Source organism: Fukomys damarensis, unplaced genomic scaffold (assembly GCF_012274545.1).
Source record: "Fukomys damarensis isolate Sample0158 unplaced genomic scaffold, DMR_v1.0_HiC HiC_scaffold_38, whole genome shotgun sequence".
In the NCBI taxonomy this organism is placed as follows: Eukaryota; Metazoa; Chordata; class Mammalia; order Rodentia; family Bathyergidae; genus Fukomys; species Fukomys damarensis.
Window position 1 is genome coordinate 70,060,235 of NW_022900950.1, and position 18,956 is coordinate 70,079,190.

The window sequence follows — 18,956 nt, forward strand, 5'->3', positions numbered from 1 at the left end:
CTATGTAAAGACATGATCCCAACAATGAATGTAACTGTACTGTATCCCTAAATGTACCAATAAACTCAATTAAAAAAAAAAATTGAATGCTACATAAAAATGAAAAACATGGTTCTCTAGACATATTATAACAAATGACTCTTACTTTGGGCATGTGTGTTTATTTTTCTACTAGAACCTGGTCACTTTTATCATCAGATATAGAATTTTTAAAAGAAATGAAATCTTTCATTTCTTCAGACAGAATGCAAAGCAGCAGTTGCAATCGACAAGAACACAGATTTTTCACTCAATGGCTGTTTAACTAATAATCACTTCCTCCCTTCAGCTATCTTTGTTAAAACGTAAATCAGAGTATATCCCTCTGCTGCAAGCCTGCCCAGGCTGCTATCTCACTCAGAACAACAGCCAAACTCTCTGCGTTGGCCTGCAGGGTTCCCCATGATCTGATCCTCCAACTTCAGCGTCCTCTAAATTCCCTAAATTCCATCCCTTCCATGGACGCATCCAAATGGCCTGTTTCCAGTGAGGCCCACCCTGTTTTAAACTGCAGTGCTCCACCCTCTGAACGAATCACACCGGGACCTCGAGACCAAAGCGGCATTCACAAGCACGCTTTGGTTCTCAGGCTCCTAAAGTTTCAATTTCCCCGAGCTGGCGAGCTGCCTGCCTAAGGGTCAGCTCCTACATAAACTCTCTTAAAGGCTAGTAACGCTCTCTCCTCTCCTCCGGTTCTACTCAACAACAGTCCACAAACCAGCAGCTGCCCGCGTGAGGGACTAGGGGCCCAGCTCAGGTCCAGCTCCCCTTCTCAACATCCGCCCACTTCCTCACCCTGTGAGACCCGAGTCTGTAAGAGATGAGGTTCCGCTTAGGTTTGTTGTAAATAAACCTGACTTCATTGTTGAGCTCATGTCTTTGCTCCTTTTTCTTTACGTCTGGTGCCCCGTGTGAAAAAGGGTCGTGGGGACCACTCTACTGTCTCCTACCTCTTCCTCTGTCCGTCCTTTCACTCCCAACTGGGGTGGTGTCTTCGGACGGTGACCGTATGCCTGCGCTACCTGACCGGGAAGGACAGCCAAGCTCTTGCGTGATCACGGCTTGACTTCTGGGCTCTCGCACCATCATCACACCCATTCTTCGTCGTCCCTACTCTCCTCCTTCCTTTTCCCCACAGGACTTCTCACTTTCTGAGATGTTAATGAAAATTGCTTTCTTTTTTTTTTTTTTTTTGTACCGTGATGGAACTTCGGTCCTGAGCTAAATCCCTGGCCCTAAATCGCTTTCTTATGTTCCTATTATGTTTCTCCTCACTGGAATGCAGAGAGAAAGAGAACTTGGGCTTTGTTTGTTTGTTTTGTTTTGTTTTTAGCTTTTGTCTGATTTGCTTAATACCCAAGCACTCAGAATGGTGCCTAACACTCAGTGGAGTGGAGGACAGAAGCGGGGATGAGAAGGAAGAATATAGAAAACAGAAGAGAGTATGAGAGAGGGAGATAATTCCATAGCAAAAGAGTTTCTGAAATGAGACAACTTTAGACAACATTATCATTGTTTTTGCCCCCCCTGTACTGGGGATCGAACCCGGGACCTTGTGCTTGCCAGGCAGGCACAGTACCACCAAGCTACATCCCCAGCCTCCCAGCTTAGAACACTTTAAACTTTTATTGCAAATCTAATGTTCTACAATGATAGGACTCTTCCCATAGCCCAGGTTCTTATTTCAATTTAGTTTTATTTTGAGGCAGCATCTCTCAATGTTGCCCAGGCTGGCCTTCAACTCCTGAGCTCAAGCCATGCTCCTGCCTCAGCCTCCCAGGGAGCAGAGGCCCTATTCACCTGTCTCTACTTCCATGTATTACTTGTCAACTGTTTTAGAATGCATTTGGCTGCAAGGAAGAGAAACTACTCAGGTTACACTTAGTAGCTACACCTGTGACAAAAGAAAAGTTTTCATGTAACACATGAAATTTCATAGACTGTAAGGGCAAGAATTTTAACATGGTCCCTTGAGAGACTACAACCAACGGGGCGTCTTTCCTTCGTAGATTCATTTCTTTCCCTCCGCAGACTCCTCCTGCTCCTACCTGCAGAGTGATGAGACTGCCCAGCTCTAGGGCCTGTCACCAACTAACTAGAGTTCATTCAATTCCAAATTCTTCAAGAGCAAATCTGATTGGCTTGGCGCCGCTCATGAACATTGTTCCCATAGTTCAAGTGGTACCATCAGCTGCCACCAGAGACAACAGCATCAGAGAGGGAAACCATGGCCAAAGGTTCCTCCCTGGTGAGCTTGGGGAGGCAGGCAGTTCTCAGGCAAAGAGCATATGGACTGAGACAGCAAACAGGCGAGCACTCCAAGGCCCCGCCCCACTGGAATCTAACTGCATTAACATTCTGAACAATCTAATTGCCTTTTCCAAGCAATTTCCTGTCTGGGAGAGGTTGCTGATTTCTTTGAAGCTAAAATAGGCATATCCTTCACTTATAAAAACAATAAACAGCTTTCTGAGAAACTTCTGAGGAAATTTTTCTACCACCTGGGAAAGCACAGAGAAAGGATTCATCGCCCAGAATAGGAGTGGCAGAGACTTTAACCTGGTACAGAACTGGCAATATGTTGCAGAATTCTGCACCACGATGGCATGTGAACAATGAATCTTTTTTATTATAAATAAGCTTTTTAAATCAAAGCATACAAAAATCCAGAAATGTACACAAATATTACCTGTTCAGCTGGATGAATTTCTAGAAGTAAACATGCCCGTGGAATCAGCTCTCAGATCAGAATGCCACTGTTATCACCCTAACAGAGTCTCCTTTTCCTCTACTCCTACTCGTTCAAGGTAATCAGTCTCATGCCTTCTACCACTCAGCTGTGCCTAAATTCTCGTGTAAGTCTTCTGTCTTTTTTTTTTCTTCCTCTTGGGTTAACTTTTTAAAAAATGATCTTATTAGGGTACAATAGACATGCAATAAAGTACACGTATTTAAAGTACATGTATTTGATAAATTTTGGTATAAGTACAGAACATGAAACCATTACCACAACCAAGATAGTGAACGTGTCTGTCCCTCCTAACCCCAGACAACCACTGGTCCGTCTGCTATCATAGATTAGGTTTTTTTCTTTTCATTGAGTTTATTGTTACTTTGTAGGTATACAGTACAGTTACATTCATCATTGGGATCTTGTACCTTTACATGACAGATCTTGGTTCTATTTTTCTCTATACCCCTGCCCTCTCTTCACCCCGTCCACCTTTCCCTATTCACAGAGACTTTGTTTCCATTCTTTTTAGTTTATATTTTCTAAAATGTCATACAAATGAAATCTTATGACATGTCGCTACTTTTGTCCAGATTATTTCATTCAGCGTGATACTTTAGAGATTCATGCATGTCATTACTTGTATCACTAGCTCATGCCTTTTCATAGCAGTATCTCATTATTTAGATATTTTATCTCTTAACTCATTAACAGATATTTAGCCTGTTCCCAGTTTGGGGCTACTTCTATCCAAGTACTAACCAGGGTCAACCTTGCTTACCTTTTAAGATCAGACAAGATCAAGCATGGTCAGAATGGTATGGCCATAGACCAATTTGGGGCTTTAAGCTTTAAACTAAAGTTGCTATAAGGATTCATGTCAGCATATCTTGGATACATATTTGGGAGTGCAATGTCCAGGCCATATGTTAAGTGTATGATTAACTTTATCAGAAACTGCTTAAGTCAGGCATGATGGTACAGGCCTATAATCTCAGCACCTGGGAGCTGAGGCAGGAAGATCCCTGAGAGTTCAAGGCCAATCTGGGCTGAGTTCAAGGACAGCCTGACATACAGTGAGACCCTGTCTCAAAAAAATATTTTTTTCCTAATGGCTTCCATCTTATATCATCAAAAGAAGTATATGAGAGTTTTGATTACTTGTATCACTAACATTTGATATTATCAATATTTTTTAAAGTTCTAATACATGTGCAAAAGTCAGTCTCATTGTGGTTTTAATTTGGAATTTCGTAAGAATTGTGATTTTTGAGCACATCTTTTGACTTGTTACCTATATTATTTTTCAGTTAAGCATCTGTGCAAATCTGCTACTCTTTTAGTCAGCTTTCTAGTTGCTAAGACATAGTACCCAACACCTGCTACTTAAAGGAGAGTGGTCTAAGGTGGCTTACAGTGTTGGAGGATTCAGTCCATGACCAACTTGCTCCAAGCAGGCGGACACATCTTGGTGGGAACTACAAAGCTCCTCAGTTCATGGCAGTGGGGATATGGAGCAAAGAAACAGCTCTGGAGAGAAAATGGCAGGCAAGAGGCAGGATAGGACCTACAAAGCTTTGCCCTCAGGACCCCCAGACACACCCAGAAGTGTGCTCCACTAATCCCTTAGGTGAATCCCAAAGCCAATCAAGCTGATGCTTTACCCTAACTCTCCCCACCCCCGTCCTTAACGTCTCTCCCTCCCCCTTGTACTATCGCCCTCTACCTTCCATTCCTCACTCCCATGCTGATGATGGAACCAAAGCCCTTGTCTGTGCTAGGCACGCACATTGTGCTGCTCTGAGCTGTGTTTCCTACATTCCTATTTCTAGATTAGGTTGTTTTCCTGTTAGAAAGTGTATACCTTTTTTATATGTTCTGGGTATGGTTCCCTGCACACACAAGGGATTGAACCTAGGGCCTTTACGTAGCGTTACATCCCTTTCCCTTTCTAACTTTGAGAAAAGCTCTCCCTAAATAGTCCAGGCTGGCCTCTAAATTGCAATCGTCCTTCCTCAGCTTCCCAGAATGCTGGAATGTGCCACCACCTCTGGCTGGGAACGCTCTTTCATCAAATGTGATTTGAAAATACTCTCTCCCAATTTGTGGACTGCCTTTCCCTTCCCCCAGCAGTGTTTTCTCAAAGGGAAACAGTCTTAATTTTGAGATGGTCTGGTTTATTATTTATTTTGTTTTGTTTTATTTTTGTGGTAGCGGGGATCAAACTCAGGTCCTTGCGCTGGCAAGGCAGGTGGAGGAACCACTAAGCTAAATCCCCGGACCTCATTTTTTTTTTTCTCTTCTGAGTCATATCTGCGAGATCTTTGCGTAACTCAGCATCATACAGATTTTCCCCTAATTTTTTTTTTTACAAATCAGGTTTTACATTTAGATCTATGATTTATTATGGGTACATTTGTGCATCTGCTGCAAGGTGTGGATCAAAGGTTTGGTTGGTTTGTTTTTGTATTTGGATATTTCTTTCGGGGTCAATTATTGAAAAGAGAGTCTTTTCTCCTTTAAATTGCCTGTGTACCTTAAAATCAGTCGGCCAAGTTTGCATGAGTCTCTTTCTGTACTCTTTTCTGCTCCATTAATCCGTTCTTCAATATTGGTGTCCATACTGCGCTGTCTTTATCGTTGTGGCTTTTGTAAGTATTGAAGCCGGGCAGTGTAAGTTCTCTAACTTTGCTCTTTTTCATAGTTGTTTTAGGTATTCTAGGTCCTCTGAATTTCTACATGTTTTAGAGCATCATTGTTGATTTTGGGAAGAAAAGAGTTTGAGGGATGTTGTAGTGTTGACTGGGAATTTCCTGAATTCATTGATTGATCTGAGGGGAAATTGACATCTTAATGATTCGCCAACTCAACATATCTTATCCATGTCTTATTTAATTTCACTCAGCAATGCTATCTCTTGTATTTGGCTGTCAGCAAATTCAAAATTTTTGGTCGCTAGCTTTTTAAATATTTTTTCTTTTTAAAATTTAATTCTATTGGTATATTTTAGATATGCATGATCACATTCATCATAGGGAATTTGTATCTGTACATAATATGTATTGATTCTTCTTTTTTTCCCATCTCTTTAATTTTTTTTTTTTTTTTTTTTGTACTGGGGATCAAACTCTCCAGGACCTTGCACTTGGGAGGCAGGCAGCAGCACCACTGAACTAAATCCCCTGACCTTAAATATTTTAATACATTCCTTCCCCTTTGTAAATTCCAATTGCATATATTTTAAGATGCTACAAGTGGTCTTTTTTTCATTTATACTCTATTACTTTTTCTACTCTTTTTTCTTCTCTGCTTCATAGTGCTACATATTCAAAGTCACTAATCTGTGACATTTAATTGTTTAATTTTGTGCAGTACATTTTTCATGTCAGGCATTGTAGTTTTCATCTCTATAAATTTGATGTGGGGCTTTCTAACTATCTTCCATATTTCTTCTTTAAATGCTGTCATTCCTTTAGTTGCCTAAACACACGCTGAAGAGTGATGTTTTTTGTTTGCTTGCTCATTTGTGGTACTGGCGCTCAAATTAGGTCTTCACACATGCTAGGCAAGCATCATACAACAGTGGTATTACCTCAGCCCATGGAAGAGAGTCATTATAACCGTTCTGAAGTTTTTGTCTAATTTTATAATCTGTGTCGTTAGGGGATGGCATCGATTGATTGATTTGGGGGTCATATTTACCTTCCTTGTATTTTGCTTGGATGCTAGACACTGTAAATTTTATGTTGTTGGATATTTTGTTTTCTTATAAACACATCGAGTTTTGCTCTACGTCATACTATAGTTGCTTGGAAATAGATTAAATCTATGTGGTCTTACCATTACATTTTCTTAGGCAAGGCCACAGTAGCATTTAGGCTAGGGCTACTTTTACACCACTCCTGAGACAAATGTGTCACAGAACTTCGCAGCGTGCTATTACTCGTATGATGTTTTCTGCTCTGGCTGGGGGAGAAGGAGAACTATTTCTAATGTATATGATCCCTGGCAGTTCTGTTCCCTCTCATCCTTTCCAGTGTTTCTTCCAGCATCAGTAGTTCTCCCCCTGCACCTGCTGAACAGGATTCATCTGAAAGCTGAAGAGGCACCATGTGAATGAGGCTCTCTAGTCTTCTCTCTGCAGCTCTTTTGGTCTGGTGATCTATCTTCAAACCTCTGATTTATCCTCTCCGAACCCCCATTCCATTTTCTCAACTTAGCGAGACCTTCAAATTCCCTATGCTATGGCCTAGAAAGTCTTTGCATTCAGTAAGCTGGGAGTATAATTGGACTTCCCTTGTTTGTTTCTTGTCTCCAGGTATCACCGTCGTTCACTGCCTGGTGTCCAATGTCATAAAAATTATTGTTTCATGTATTTCATTCTTTCTTTGAAAGGTGTTTCAGTAAGGCAGGTAAACCTGGTCTCGTCTATTGTAGCTTAGTTGGAAGCTGAAGACTTAGACTGCCTATATCTTAATTTTGGGGATAATGCATATATTCCAATTACAAGCTCTTTAACAATGTATGTATTGAAATACCATTTCCCATTCTGTGAAGGATACATTTTAATACATATGTATTGGCAGAGTGTAATGGCACATGCCGATAATCCTTGCACTCAGGAGGCTGAAGCAGGATTGCCATGAGTTTGAGGCCAGCCTGGGCTACATAGTGAGACCCTGTTGCAAAAGAAAAAAAATATGTATGTATTAAAAATAATTTCTTCCATTTGTTTCTGAACTTTCTTAAACATGGCCTTTGATGAAGAGATGGTCTGTTTTAATGTTACTGAGCTCTATCATCTTTTCTACTTTGAGGTTAGTGCTTTCTGTGATTGACTGATTGATTTTTCATTTGTGTGTGTAGTGCTGGGATCTCACACATGCCTGGCAAGTACTCTTGCACTGAGCTAAGTTGTCACTTTAACTTTGAAGCCTATAGTCCATCTGGTGTCCTTTTAGTGTATGTTGTGAGATGGAGGTTAAGGTTCATTTCTCACCATATAACATTCACTTAACCCAGTACCACTTACCCAAAAGCCTGTCATTTCCCCAGTGTATTTCATTGTCACCTCTGTCATCAGTTTAATGACCATATAAGTGTGGGTCTATTTCTTGGCTACCTGTTTATATAGCATTTACTTCAACTTAATAAATGGTATTGATCTGAAATGGCCATTCAATACGTTTTTTTTTCTTTTAGTACCCAGGATCAGACTCAGGACCTTGTGTTTGCCAGACAGGCATGGTGCCCTAGGTCATTCAGTAATTTTAAATTTAGAAGAAAACTGAGTTAAGTATATTTTGACTTAATAGGATATTAATGCTTATCCAAAAAAGAGAAAGTGCAGTTTGAACTAAAAACGGATACAGAGGAAATTGTTATATCAAATAACTCTAATACTATTATGTATAATGTTTTCATGGTCATTGTCATAAAGAGACTTTGTTTACATTTTCAAACTCTCTGTTAGCCCAGTTAGTGACCAAATTTTGAAATATTAAGCTACAAACAATAGTATGCAGCTCAGATAGTGAGACTGGAATCTGTTCAAATTTATTATGCTTCTTATTAATTATAACTGAAATATTCTAAAAACAGCAAGCTTTTACTCCCTTGCTAACAATAATCAAAAGATTGTTTTTCATTACAATAAATCTTATTTAAAAAGTAACTTCATTCTGAGATTTAAACACAATTTCCTTAGTTGTTTTTTTTTGTGTGTGTGTGTACTGGGATTGAACTCAGGGAGCATTCAACTATACCCCTAATTCTTTTTATTTTTTATTTATTTTTATTTTGAGACAAGGTCTGACTAAGTTGTCCAGCTGGCTTTGAACTTGTGACCCTCTTGCCTCAGGCTTTCCAGTAGCTTTGATAACAGGTGTGTACTACCATACCCAGGTGGAAATTTTTAAAATCGAAAAACAGTTCTATCTTTAGGTAATTACAGCAAGCACAGTTTTTCACCTTTTGGAATTACGTCCTTAAGAAGTTACTTTCTATCTAAGCACCTTGCCTACAGCACCCTCTCTGGCTGCCATGTTGGTAGCAAGCAGACATAAATCTGGGTTAGTCAGCCCCTAGATCAAAGCCCTTCTCTAAAGTCCATCAGTCACTCATGCAGCAAATACATGCTAATTACTTATTATACGCCAGGCAGTCTGAAAGGCATCTGGTAGGATGCAAACAAATCAAATAAATGAAATAGACATGGTCCTTTCCCTCTATCATTAAAAGAGAGAATAATGCTACTAACAGGTGAAAGGTACCTGTGACACATATTGCTAAGGAGAAGGGCACAGGATGGTACAAGAGTAAGGAATATGACTCAACCCAGGGTATGAGGAAAAGTTTCCCTGGGAGCAAAGGGTGACCTAGGATCTGAAGGGTGGCCAGGAATGAACCAGCTTTAATAGAACTAAGGAGGATGGCAGTGTTCTGAGCACAAGGAACAGCAAGAATGGAGCCTGGTAGTGAGAAGAGAGGGCTATTCGTGTGAGGAGAGGAAGAAAGCCTAAGGGGTTTGGCATAGAAGGTGACCTGAGAGTGCAAGGTAAGGCTGGATACCTGAGGCCACGAGCATGTTTGTAACCCATGTTTAAGACATTGTTTTGTATCTTGTGATCAACGGGCAGCCATTGAAATGACCATATTTGGGTTTTATAATCATTACTTTGGCTAAAAAGTGGAGAATCTATTGATTAGGGGAAAGAGAATGCAGACACACATAAATATATAACCAGAAACCCAGACGAAAGCTGAAATAGCTTTAAAAAATATGGTAGTATAAAGAAATGGATGAAGTGGGAAATATCTCACAGGCAGTGTCATTTTATTTCTTAGTGGGTTGGTGATAAACTATGAGAGGAAGGAATAAAGAATGAGCTACTGAGAGACAGAAAGAAATTGGAGGAGGATACAGATTTTGGTGAATTCTCAGGAAAGATCCACGATTTTGACTGTGTTTATTTTGGGGAGCCAAGTGGACATATGGAGAAATCAGTTGGGTTTACAAGTCAATTGTTCAGAAGAGAACTGAGTTAGGGGTGGAAACTTGTAAAGCCTGTGTATACAGATCGTAATTGATACTACCGATATGAAGAATATGAAGAGAAGAGGTCCTAGGGCCAGAAAAAGGAGCACATGGAAAAAGAACTGAGGAGCTACAAGATGGGAAGAGTCAAAGCTATGATGTTTCAGAGACCAAGGGTACTGATAGTTTCGGAATCAAGTAATTGAGAAATATGAAGACTAAGAAATTCATGTCCAATTTAGTAATGGCGACCTTGGTAAAAATAAGAAAGAAATAGGGGTGTTAGCCAGAAGGAAGCAGATTAATGAGGAAATTGATGATAAGAAGCTAGAGGTATGGCCTATAACTACTAGTAGAAGTCTGTCTATGAAATAAGAGAGAAAATATTATAGTCAAAAAGGAATACACAAGGGCTGGGGATTTAGCTCAGCAGTTCGGTGGCCTGCCTCACAAGTGCAAGGACCTCAGTTCAATCCCCGGTACCAAAAAAAAAAAAAAAAGGAATACACAATTTACAGGGGTTTCTACATTGCTTGGTTTTAGAAAAGAAATCTTCTATGTTTACAAAGTAATGGATGATTTAACTCAATTTTCAATTAAAACTGAAGTAAACTATAATCTATGGCCTACAATCTTTTCTCAAATACAATTCAATCAACTTTCATTTTAAGCAGCCAGTAGTTCATTCAGTAGAACAGTGTTATTGTTAGGGAAGAATTAATCTGCAAATGAATATTATTGTCAATTTCTTGCTAGATTTGTCTTACAATAGTTACTTTTAAAGGTACCATGGTGGGTTATTTTTTTCTAATGCTGCTCAAATTCACTCAGCTACGTCAAGGTGAAGTTGGGTATTTCTTCACAGCCACCGATTACCACTGACATGGCCAATGAATGCAAACTTCACACTTTATAAGAGAAATATAGAGCCACAGAAGTTGCTGCTAATGCTCTGGGTGAAGAATGAAAGGGTTATGTGCCCCCAATCAGGAGTGGGATGACAAACAAGGGTTCCCCATGAAGCAAGGTATCTTGACCCATTGTTGTACCTGCCTGCTACTGGGTAAGGGGTTGTTGTTGTACACCAAAGAGAAGTGAAGAAAGAAAGTGCAGACCTCCTTGGGGTTGTACTGTGGGTGCTAATTTAAGCCATCTCAACTTGGTTACTGTAAAAAAAAAAAAAGACATTTCTGAATCAATGGATACTACTGTATCTTATTGCCTGGGGCCCAACTCTAAAGATGATACTCACCAATATGTTGTCAGAAAGGCTTTAGGCAAAAAAGGTAAGAAACCAGGACCAAAGCACTCAAGATTCAGTGTTGAGGACCAACAATGTTATGTGTATATTGGTGAGGGCCAGACTATAGGCCCCTCAGTCCCAAGGCTGGTGTGACTTGCTTTACGAATAGGGAAATATGTGGAAGCTGTATGTTTCCTGGCTGTGTGGGGAAAGCTCACAATCACAGTGCTCCTAAGGCAAGATAACATCTGCCAAGGACAATGCAAAAGGTGGGGGGGTCCAGGTATGGGGAAGAACTTAATTCCCATTAATTTGTTCCCTTTGTGAGTATTAACTTATTCCTTATTTTGTGTTGTCCTGTTCTTACTGCAGTTGCTGTTTAGGAAAAAGTATATACCCCTCCCCTGTGCTTCTTGCTGGCTTATAAAAGCATGTCAACCATGGAGATTATTGAGTCTGTCCACTAGAGGCAGGCCACTCTTGGTCCCTTTGAACCTTGAGTGTTGTCTCTGTTTCTTTTTATTCCCCATCATCTCCCTTACAGGTATCCAAGGGTCTGATCAGGCCCCAGCAATTAAGCATCTTGTCACTTCACACATCCTGCAAAAGAAACACAAGCAGTACATGGCTCTGAAAAAACAGTATACTAAGCAGTATAAGGAAGGGGCTGCAAAATACACCAAACTTTTGGCCAAAAGAATGAAGGAAGTCAAAGAGAGACATCGGGAACAGATTGCCAAGAGATACAGACTGTCCGAGACTCCACTGTGCAAGATTCTACCTCTGAATCCTGTCAAAACTAAAAATTGTTAAGAGTAACAAATAAAAAAGATCATACTTTATATTTCAAAAAGTTAATTGAAAATTAAAATGGACCACAGTAATGATTTCTTCCACTAAAAAATTATATGGTGTGTGTGTGTGCATGTGTGTGTGTGTGTTGGCACCACAAAATAACAAAATCAGAATCCTGGTCTCTTCCTCAGACCTCACCAATCAGATCATGGTGGTATAAAGCAAAATTTGAGACTGATAGCCTTTGGCCAAATCTGGATCACCATTTGTTTTTGTAAACACAGTTCACCCTTGACTTACAAAGTGAATTCATTCTCAAGGGCTAGTTGTAACTCAACTTGGTCAATTGCCTTCAAAGTCTCTCTCCTGTATAATTTTAGGTGACACTTTCTTCCAGGCAGATCTCAGTGTCCTTAGAGAGACACTGGCCCCAGATTTCTTAATTAACTTCACACAGGAAAGGATGTTGTAATGTTCCTTGCAGAACAATTAATTAAGGGGTTAATCTGTATCTGAGACCACCTGGAAGCACAAGCAGCCGGCATTTGGGTTGTAACTAAAGACTTTGTTCATAAGCTAAAATTAAAATTCTAGTCATAGCTCAAGTTGTTCATATGTCAGGCCGATCATAACTTAAGGGTCCACGCTAGAATATTATTGAAACACACACACACACACACAAACACACAAACACACACACACACACACAACTATAGAAAGGAATAAATTAGAGTAATTACAGAGATGCCATTCATAGGGTGAGGTTTGTGAGAAGGTGCAATAGGATGAAATCTAAAGCACTCAGGAGGGGTCGAGATGGTAGGTAGGTTTGAAGTTTGATGGCTAGAGGTTGAAGGAGATTTCTTTTGAGTACTGTTATTTCCCAGAAAAATCAGGAAAAGATCTCTAATTTATGGGAAAGGGGAGTGTATCAGTCAGTGCTCACTAGAGAAACAGATTTAATGCAAGATATACACATATGTAAGAATTTAGAAGATTGACTTAGAATAGCTGCCCACAGAGTCTGATGTGGAAGAGGGCAAAAGGGAGGACTGTGCCCTGGAGATCTGAAGGATTCAAAGGCCTGGAGCTCTTTGTGCTGTCCCATGCCAGAGTCCCTACCAGGAGGTGGAAGAGTTGGTCTGTGCTGGAAGCCAGAAGACGTCCGAGATAAAAGTGAAGACTGGAGCTCTCAGAAGAAACCCAAGTGAGCCTACTTTTTCATTTCTTTTTTATATCATTCTGGCAACAATCCTCCTTAGGGTGGGTCCTCCACACCCAGAACTATGCTGAGCCAATTTAATTGGGTGTTTCTTACTCAAATTGACACAGTTAACTATCACAGGAAGTGTTTGGAAATTCACTAAAGGAGTTTTAAGAGTTATTGCAAGCACTCTTCATAATAGGCAGACGATGGAGAGTAACTGAATATCCATTAGCTGATGACTTAAAATCTGGGATATGCTGCAATGGAATATTGTTTAGCGATTAAAAAGAATGAAGAACTGAGACAACATGGCTAAATTTTGAAAACCGTATGCTAGGCGGAAGAAATCAGTCATGAAAGGTCACAAATTGCATGGTTCTATTGGTAGGAAAAGTCTGAAAGAGGTAAATACAAAGAAACTGAAGTATTAGTGGTTGTCAGAGCCTAAGGGGAAAGGAAATGAGGCATGAGAGCTAATTAGAATGGGGTTTCTGTAGGAGGTGATGAAAGTTTTCTGAAATTAGTGATGATAATTTTGTGACTATACTAAAAACCACTTAATTCAATACCTTAAAAAGGTGAATTTTGTGGCATGTGAATTATATCTCCATAGAGGTAATACGGTAAAAAGAAGAGAATAGGAAAAGGAAAGTTATTGTAGAAAATAGATAAGTAAACTTTCCAGACAAAAAATGTAAGATTGCCAGAATACTGAGGTGGTAATGTTTGTATCCCCTAAATGTCATATGTTGAAACCTTTGGCCCAAGGTGATAGTATTAAGAAGTAGATTTTGGGAGGTGGTTAGGTCACGAGGGCTCCACACTCATGAATGGGGTTAGTGCTCCCACCCTGTGTACTGGGTATTGAACTCAGGGTCTCCACAATGAGCTAAGCTGCCCAGGCTGGGCTTGAACCCTTAATCTTCGTGCCTCAGTCTCCAAGAGTGGTGGGATTACAAATGTTTACCACATGCCCAGTAGGATTGTGCTCTTATAAAAGTGGCCTGAGGGAGCTTCACCCCCTCCACCATGCGAGGAAACAGCCAGAGGCACCATAATCAGGGACAGGGCTTCTCTAGATGCGCATCTTCTGGTGTCTTGATCTTAGACTTTCCGGTTTCCAGAACTGTGAGCAATAAAATTCTGTTGTCCATAAATTGCCCAGTTTAAGGTAGTGTTTTGTGGTAGCAGCCTGAACAGACTAACTTTACCTGAATTATCTGGTAAGAGCAGAAACATCCGCCAAGCTAATGAAGCTTCATCTCAGAGTCTTTCACTGGGCAGTCTGGGAGAATGCAAAGAAGAGCGCAGGGTGAGAAAGCGTGTCCTAGTAGGGAGTTGAGATGGTTGAGCTCAATTGTCAACTTGATAGGTTGAGAAACACCTAGGAAAAATTAGTAAGGCACATCTCTGGCTGTCTGTGAGAGTGTTTCTAGGGATAACTGACAGTAGACAGCAAACTGACAGGGAGAATTCCCTGAATGTGGGCAGCGTTCTCCAACAGGGTGAGGGCCTGGATGGAACAAAAGCGGGAGGAAGTCAGCTAGCACAGGCTGTCGGCTTTCTCACCTTCTCTGCATCCCGGCTAACAGGAGGTAAGCAGGTTTCCTGCCCCACATCTTTCCGCCTCAAGGTTTCCATCTTCCCACAGTCAAGGAGAAGCCCCAGGCAGGGTCACAGGCAATGGAGCCAGTAAACCGTGGACTGACACCTCTGAAACGAAAAACTAAAATAAATCTTTCTGCCTTTAACTTGTTTATCTTGCATATTGGTCGTAGCAATGGAAAACTGGCTAACAACACAGGAGGAGACACCAAGCTGTACTCGGGAACTTGTGCATGTAAGGATTCTGAAAATCACTGACAGATCTTAGAAGAAAGCTATTGGCCTCTTAAAGTCTTCAGTAATTTGTGGGTGATTTATCTTCTCATCCTAAATTTTCATCTGCTGGAGATGTAGCTCAGTGGTGCTGCTGCCTCCATCGCAGGCGCAAGGTCCTAATTTTGATCCCTGGTACCAAAAAGAAAAAAAAAAGTTTCATTAAGGGCCCAGGATTTGCCCCAGTGGTTCTCTTGCCTGCCTAGCAAGCACAAGGGCCCCAGTTTGATCCCTGGTACCAATAATAAATAAATAGATAAATTTTTTTGAGACACGGTCCCACTATGTAGTTGAGACTGACCTGGAACTCACTATGTAACCCAGGCTGGTCTCAAACTCACAGGGATCCTCCTGCCTCAGCCTCCTGAGTGCTGGGATTACAGGCGTGCACCACCACGCCCGGCATTCATCGTACTTTTTTAATGTGATCATATATTGTTTGTTTCCTTTCCTTTTTCAGTGTTGGGGTTTGAATGTAGGGATTCACACAATCTAGGCAAGTGCTCTACCACTCAGCTGTGTCCCCTAGCTCTGTGTATTCCTTTTTCTTTTTTTGGTACCAGAGATCAAACTCAGGACTTTGTGCTTGTCACGGAGGTGTGGCGCCACTGAGCTACATCCCCAACCAGGTGTTCCTTTCTTTATAAGGACTTTTCAAATTGTATAAATTTCAGGGCAAGCAAACCAAGATCTGTGCCTGCAGATAGTCAAGAGTCTCTTTGAGGTCACAAAACAGATATCTATAACGCTGTCACTCGTGTGGCTGCTCGGGTACAGAAGATAGTGGAAGGGAGCGGGTAGCAAAGAATAGGGCAATCTGACAGACCGTGAATAAAACCGGAGTCCAGAGGCTAGACGACGTGTGAGAAGAATGAATAGGAAGAAATAAAAAACTCAAGTTGGAAGATGTGAAGTAGGGTGCTGGAGGTGCCTAATCAAGTCCACAGGGTAGGCGGTTTAAGATGATTTGATGGTCACAAGAGGTAACATGATCATTTGCTTTCAGGCAAAGTCTAAACTTGAAGATCTCGGATCTGCCCTTTGCTTCTGTAATCTCACACAATACTAACAGCTTTCTCACTCCAGTCCTTTAGAGACTGCTTCCTCCTGAGAACCTCTAGGTAGCATGTTTTGTTTTGACTGGAAAACTCTCCTCTGGGCCAGGCCATCTTCTGCCTATCCTGAGGAATCAGTTTAAAGTCTTGCTCAGAGAAGCCTTGCCTGACTTGCCCTCCCTCCTCTCTTGGAAAGGGTAGATCCTCTAACACATGCTCAAACCAGGTTGCATCTTCCTTCCACAGCATTTATCAACTATAGTGTAGACATTATGGGGTTAATTATCTATAAAAAGTTTCTCTCCTGGATAGACAAGGGGTGGAGCAAGTCTTCCTCTCCTCTCTATTGTATCCTAGATCCTCAGGGACTTGCAAATACTAGACATTCCATAAATATTTCTTGTATGAAAATATTTTAAGATATTTATATGTAATAGTTTTTCCCGGCATAGTTTTACTGCCTTGAGACATAAAATGCTAGATTTACCGATCTAAAAGTAGCATATAATATAAAAATAATGCACAATTCCTCCTCTCTAAAATACTGTACATACATAGAGGCCTATCTCTCTTCAGCCTCACCTCAATCCCGATTTGATCTCTGGAAATAGGAGTTTAAAACAGTGCAGTAGAAGATAGGGACATTTCTCATGAAGACTTTCTATGTAGAACGAGATGACTGCATGCCTTCTTTGAAATAAAGAAAGAAATACTAAAAATTCCAAAGGCCAACAATGGGCAATATAATTTTGCATTTTAGAAGGACTTTATAAGAGTAAAGAGATGGGAGTGGTCCCTCCAGTATGTAGGGTGCGGGAGCCCGGCCATGGCCCTCCAGGCGTTTGACATTTAAAAGGAAACTTCTTCACCTCTACACTCAAGGCACTGATACAATCTATGTAACATTTGTTACTTTTCTAGGACTCTGCTTGTTAAAATTGTTTTTTGACCCTGCAATGGGAGAAACTCAAAGAGACAGCCACAGATGTGATGTTCTTTGTAAAGAGTCAGAAAATCCGGTCTTTTCATAAAAGATACAAATAGTTGCTTGGTGCTTCCTGTTGATGTGAACCTATAAAAGGAGCTGTTTCTATGAAATAAATCAGACTGCTCTTGGTCTCCACTCAGGCTTGAGTGTTCTTTTCTTTCTCAATCCTCACTCCCCAACTCAGGCATGTTAGTGTTGTGACGGCTGGACCGCCACAGTAGGGATATTCTGTTACCAGCCCAACACCTCATTTCAACCTGTAACATTTTCAAACACAGAAGAACTCCTTTGAGGTTGTGTTAATACAAGAATGCTCAAGATCATGTTTTCCATAAATGTTGATATTTACCTCCTCAAGTACTCTGAGCACTTTTAACGGATTACTTATTTTCTAAAGTTTATTTTGAGGTTTTGTTCCAATTTATAGGATCGGGACCAGGTATAATAAATTTGGTAAAGCCAACAGTTCACCAATCAACTTGTGGACTAGACTAGTTGTACCAATGCTAATTATTGCTATTTTGACTCAGGGTAGATGCACACTGTAGGAGAGGTGGAACATAAATATAATGACTTCTTTTGGAGGACTCCACAGCACAGCCTTAAAATTCTACAATTGACAACAAGCAGCAAAAACCCTTTTCTTTTTCATTAAAATTCTGCAGAATTGGTATTGTCACTCCCATTTCGGACCTCAGGAAGCTGAAACTCAGAGGCATAATGCAATTTGTTCAAGGTCATGGCCGCTAAATTAGGGACCCAAGAAATGAATCCAGATTTTGAAGAAGCTCAGTTGTTGTGATACTCAAGGATCTGCCAAAGCATGAAGTTTCTAAACCTCAGTGAACAGGGTCTCTCTCTTCTGATGCACCATTAATCATTCTGTTCAGACAAGCTGAAGATAGCCTTAAGGTGCCAACATTATTTTCCGATAGTAACTTCCAGTGTTATTTACATACGTGCTATTTTCAAAGTAATTAGTCTGATGACAGCAGTAGAATATTAATCAGATGGAAAGCCCATTCATGACAGTATGACGGGGTACTTCCGGTCACTGTCCCAGCTTATGGGACTGAAGCTTGCACAATTCAGCAACTTCCCTTCCCTCCCTGCTCCCACCACCAGGTTCCAGGGGGGTCTTCATCTGTGAAGATCTCTTTGTTTCTCTTTCCGTCTTCCTTATAATTATTGCGTTTGTTAAAAAAAGTGATTCTTTGCATTTGTCCAGGAAACAAACCCCATTCTCCTCTCTTCACATCTTTTCACTCTCTGCCTCTGGCTAAATACCTCCTCAGCCTTTGTCCCACCTCAGTTATTCCTTCATATCTTCAACTGTGTTTATTTCCCTTAGAGAGCACACGAATCACAATCTGTAGCTTTGTTGACCCTTTGCTTATTATCCTTCGCCTTCATTTGCACGTATGCAGTGACCTTTGTTCGCCAACACAGCACCTTACTTCTTACTACGACCTAAAACGTTTTCAAACATAGAGAGAAATGTAAATATATGAACGTTGGGTAAAAAAAAGGAAATGCCCCAGGATATGTTCTTGGAAATGTTCATTTAGCTCTGCATATTTTTAGCACTTTTATCGGATCGCATACATATTATCTTTTAAAATTTGTTTTGGGTCTTTGTTTCAAATACATCGGGAAATCTATTTCTACTCTAAGATCATGGTAAACTCGGGTATAACACGGTAACTGTTAAGGCGCAAGAACAGCTTTTCTACGCAACAACCCCTGGGCAGATTTTAAGTAAATGCAAAGTGGAAACAACACTTGGAGGGAAGGTGAACCTTTAACGTGTCCCAGAGACAGGTCCGGTCCAATCCTTTGGGTGCACTAAGCGCCCCCACCTCGCTGGCTGCCCGGGTCCAGGCCAACCCGGGCGCCCTCAGCGCGCCCCTGGGTCCCAGCTCCGGGCCGGTCGCCATGGCGCGTTCTCTCGTCCTCCAGTCTCGAGCGGTAGAGACCCGGCAGG

At 40.9% G+C, this 18,956-nt stretch overlaps 1 long non-coding RNA gene and 1 pseudogene across 1 annotated transcript; one reads left to right on the top strand and one right to left on the bottom strand.

Moving 5' to 3' along the window:
- The first annotated feature begins 9,916 nt into the window (after nt 1-9,916).
- LOC117284608 lies at nt 9,917-11,862 on the top strand (annotated as a pseudogene).
- A 1,907-nt stretch (nt 11,863-13,769) lies between these two features.
- Nucleotides 13,770-15,053, bottom strand: LOC117284626. Its single transcript, XR_004515722.1, has 3 exons — nt 14,621-15,053; nt 14,263-14,336; nt 13,770-14,177 (listed from the first exon to the last, which is right to left on the bottom strand). It is a non-coding gene; the product is annotated as an uncharacterized LOC117284626 (long non-coding RNA).
- Nucleotides 15,054-18,956: the final 3,903 nt, after the last annotated feature.